The 4,945-nt window shown below is 37.9% G+C and overlaps 1 pseudogene; it reads left to right on the plus strand.

The window, feature by feature from the left end:
• The first annotated feature begins 3,158 nt into the window (after positions 1-3,158).
• Positions 3,159-4,307, plus strand: LOC127544593 (V-type proton ATPase subunit C 2-like; annotated as a pseudogene).
• Positions 4,308-4,945: the final 638 nt, after the last annotated feature.

Below are 4,945 nucleotides of genomic sequence, written 5' to 3' on the forward strand. Positions count from 1 at the left end.
TGGCCTATAGTTTTCAGGATTTGGGGACCTATTGGAGAAGGAAAAGAATATATATTTTTTCTCCCACAGACTGCATTATAAATAAAGATGGGAATAAATCTTTCGCCTTATTGAAGGAGGTCAGCATCCTCCCTTTTACCAATGAGGAAAATGAAGCAAAAGGAGGTGAAGCTATGATTATACATAGCTGGCTTGGCAGAGCTGGGTCTACAACAAAGATCTGCAGCCTGACCAGCGTTCTTTTTGTTATATCAAATTGCTTCTTTTAAGTGAATTATTTCACTAATATGAGCAGAAAGAACCACCGGCTTGAGAACTGTGTTTCCAAAAATTAATCAAAAAATTGCTTAGGTTTGGCAATTTTATAAAAAACAAAATAAAATTCAAAAGCTACAATATCCATAATAACAAAAAGAGATTTATATTGCTTTTTCTAAATTTTCTTTAACAACTGCAACGGTTTGTCTTTCATCTGATTTGTATCGTGCAAACACGGAAGGCAGCCTGGTTTAGCAGGAAGCCCTAAACCTAGAGGCAGGAAATCTAAGGGATTGGCTGGTTCTGTCACTTAACAGTTTCATGATTGTAGACTGGGTCATGTAACCTTCTGATCCTCCTTTTTCTGTCTCCATTAGGCTGTTCAGGAAATAAGCTTGCAAATAGCAATTAATTGTTTAATCATTTCATTAATTAACTGCTAATTTAATGTAAAGTTAAAAAAAATTTAAATGGATCTATGATTTCATTGATGGTTGTAACTTCCCATGTGGAAACTGTCTACCAATAGAGATCAGCAACTGCTCTGGAAATAATATATTAGGTTTGTTTTTAGAGAAATGTCTGGGACACTATGAGACCCATCACACTGCCAGGATGTGCCAGAGACAAGATTTGTAATTGGGTCTTCTTGTCCTCAAAACTGACTCTCTATTTACTACATCATTCTGTGATTCTTGTTGCTATTATAATCAGATAGGTGCTTTTTTTTAGGAGTCCCAATTTTTGTGGAAAGTCTCTTCACAGATGGATATCAGCAAATTCTCTGTAATTATAACGTTGGAGGATTGCCTGGTGGTCAAGGATTAAATAATTTGCCCAAAGTTACACTGGCAGTTTATGTTAGAGGCTGGTCTTTCTGACTCCAAGGCTCCTCCATTATCCATGACTGCTCTGTGGAGAAGGGGGAGTGGGTTTGAGGTCTTTGTAAGGTTTTATAATAAAAATGGAGTTTTATTTGGCTGTAATTTTAAGAGCAAATTGGGATGGTGAATGCATTTTCTCCTGCCCTCAAACCAGGCTTGAGCTGCCTACTTTAGGAAAGGAATTGGGCTGAAGTTTCTTTTTAATTGGAAATCAGTCTGCAAAGCACCATTTCTTGGAGTAAACAAGATGCCGGTGGGGGATGGTGAAAATGTTGAAATTATTTAAAGATAATAAAACTTAAACAAGTCTCAAGCCACAAGTGGCAGCCCAGAGAGAAAAAATACCTTGTAAATGGGGTGCATTAAAAAAATGCAAGAGTTTGAGCAGCAAGGAGTCAGTCTTCAGGTAAGCAAGCCTTGGAAGGAAAATGGATATCTAGAGCACTGGACTTGTTGGAATGTCCATACTTTCAGCAAATAGCACTCATGAAGAACAGCCAAATTGTAGAAGCATGGTGTATATACATAGTGTGTGTGTGTGTGTGTGGGGGGGGGTTATTGCAAAGAGACAGGCAAAACATCAGCAAGCAAGAGAGCCATAGTAACAGAAGGGGGGGGACAAATTCAGGTCAAGTAGGAGGGCAGATATGTGATACCCACAGCAAGGGAAGAAGCTTCACACAGAGGGATTTTGCTGGCTCATCTTCTGCTCTCTCTGTTCTCCTCCTACCCTCATGAAAACCAATCCTAAATGAACCTGGCCTGAGGGCTTGCTCAGCTGCTGATTGCAAACAGATGGCTGACTGGGAAATGAATTGGGGGCTCAAGAGCAGGCAGAGAAGGCCCTTGTCAATTTATTCCCATGCAAATTTTTGATATACTAATTATAAGCTATGTCACTTATTTTTAAAGTAGGCTTTTCCCAAGTCCTACTAGACAGCATTGCTAATTTAGATGGGTCATAAAACTTAAGAAGGACAAAAAATCCTTTGTTTAAAAGATGTTTCATAATTTATACTACAAATTCAAGTTTTTCTCTGAAAGAACTTGGAAAAGAGTATCAGAAGGTGGCAGGGAATTTTTGTTCAAATCCCACCTCTATGACTTCATAACTGTATGGCATTAAACAAAATGCTTAATCTTTAGAAGGTTCGGTTTCCTCATCTGGAAAATGAAAGGGTTGGGCTAGATGACCTCTAAATTCTCTTCTATTTCTAAAAGTATGATCTTATGGTCTTCACTCACTCCACTCACAATTAATTCAAATAAGAAGTAAACAAATATGGAGAGAAAAAGGACTGGATCAGAAAATGATCTAATAGATAAATGATAGAAGGATACAAGCAAATTGTTTTCAAAATAAAAATTATAAACTATTAATAATCCTATGAAATGTAAAATCACTAATAATAAGAGAAATAAAATTGCAATTGATCTTGAGATTTCACCTCCCATCAGACTGGGAGTGCTTACATCTTGGTCAGACATTGGTCAGATATTAAAGACATCAAACTCATCCTCTACTTCCTTGACTTTTGTCTTGCCACTGGAACTTCAAAACCCTAGAAGAGAGAGTAAAGCTGAAAATTGCACAATTTTGCCTCATTTTAATTCAATTGATGCTCATGTCAAGACATCATCATCTGATGTCATTGGTTCTCCAAGGACCAGGGAGCAGTTGGAGCCCCAGCCGCTTGGGAGCCATGGTTATTGGGAACCAAGGACTGATCTGGCCAAAGGGGCTGGCACCTGCCCTCCAGGGACCTTGCAGCCAGCAGCAGGAGGCAGCCCAGCACTCCTCAGTGCAGTTCCAGAAGTGCCCAAAGCAATTCCCTGAAGGAGTGGAGATGGTTCTACCCCAAGGCTCTCCAGGCAGATCTGGAAACTGAATCAGAACCCAAGCTCCCCTTCAACACGTGCCTCCAGTCTCTCTGCCCTCAGACCTTCCAACGCTCGCTAACATGGGAAGCTCTCATTATATGGCAGTAACCTTGATTAAAAGGGAAGATTTGAAACATGTCGTCGGAATTTTGGCTGATTTCTGCTGTTGAAGATAAGAAGATAAGGCTCTAGAAATGATGAATACAGTCACCTCCAAGGATAATCTATCCCACAACACTAAATTTGCCATTACTGACTTCAGGATGTAGGATTTTTTTGGGGGTCTCTCAGATGAGTTGAGGAAACTCGATAACTTTGCTGAAAGCCTTATGAAGAAGATGGCTCAGTGTAGAAGTTATGAAAGATGAAATGGGCAAAGTTCATGCGAAACTGGTGACCAAAGGGCTTGACTTATTTTTTTGTGTGTGATCCGATTTGAATGGGACATGGCCAAGTATCCTGCCAAGCAGCCCCTTGTGATTGTAGTGTACAAGTTAGCAAAGCAATTGGCACAAATAGAAACAGACCAGGAAGCTCCAACAGCTGCCTACAACACTCCAAAAGGAAACCTAAAGAACCTGGAAAATAAAATAAATCCATGGGAAATCTCTTCACTTAGACATTAGTGATATTATGAGCAAAGAAGATTTTTGTGCTCTGTTCAGAGTTTCTCACCCCTCTCTTGCTGATAGTTCCAAAGCCAAACTATTCACAGTGACAAAAAAAGATATGAATCTCTCTCAGACGTGGTGGTACCTTGATCAACAACCAAACTGATTGCTGAGGACAATGAGGGAGGCCTCTATAGTATCAGAGGTTGATCAGTTATTTTAAAGCCAAAGCCAAAGCAAACAAGTTCATTGTCTGTGAATTTTTCAATGATGAAAAAGAAATTAAACCTGAAAGAGAAGAGATGAATTAATTGTTTTCTGAAAAGAAGCAACAGTACAGTCCCCTTTTGCTTTGGCTCACGGTGAACTTCAGTCAAGCATTTACTGCCTGGACTCACTTAAAGGCTTTGAGAGTATTTGTGGAATCTCTGCTAAGGGATGGACTGCTGATAAATTTTTCAAGCAATGTTTTTACAAGTCCACAAGAAAACCCCAAAATGTTTTAAGAGAAGTTCTAAATTAAGTCAACAAAAACCTGGATGAAGTAGCAGCAGCAAATATACTGTATGCTTACCAAGATTATTTTCCTTATGTCTACTTTAGTCTCCTTGACTTGTTTTTGAGTCCAGTAGCCCTTAATACCTCTAGAAACTGCTTTATTTCATCAAATTAAACTTTAGATGCTCTTATCTCTAAGTTAAAGACTTTTTACAAAGTTCACTTCGGAAAAGAAACTACTTTTTTTTTAATGGCCTACAATTTATAATGCTACCACAAAAATTACTCACAAATATTATAGTTGTATTTATATTATGTCTTTTAAAGGTCTCATGTCTTTAAAAAAAAAAGAAAATTAAGGACCAGGCATTTCTATTTGTTACCAACAATATCCAGCAGCAAGAGATAAAAAGAGAAATTCCACTTAAAATAACTGTAGATAATATAAAATACTTGGGAGTCTACCTGCCAAGACAATGCCAGGAACTATCTGAACACAATTATAAAACACTTTTCACACAAATGAAGTTAGATCTAAACAACTGGAAGAATATCAAGTGCTCATGGGTAAGTCAAGCTAATATAATAAAAATGACAATTCTCACTAAATTAGTCCACTTATTCAGTGCCATACCAATCAAAACAACATTACTTTACAGAGCTAGAAAAAATAACAAAATTCATCTGAAAGAACAAAAGGTCAAAAATTTCAAAGGAAAGCAAAGAAAGGTGGCCTATCTGTACCAGATATAAAACTATATTATAAAACAGTGGTCATCAAAACCATCTGATAACTGGCTAAGAAACAGAGTA

Source organism: Antechinus flavipes, chromosome 1 (genome assembly GCF_016432865.1).
Source record: "Antechinus flavipes isolate AdamAnt ecotype Samford, QLD, Australia chromosome 1, AdamAnt_v2, whole genome shotgun sequence".
NCBI classification, from domain to species: Eukaryota; Metazoa; Chordata; class Mammalia; order Dasyuromorphia; family Dasyuridae; genus Antechinus; species Antechinus flavipes.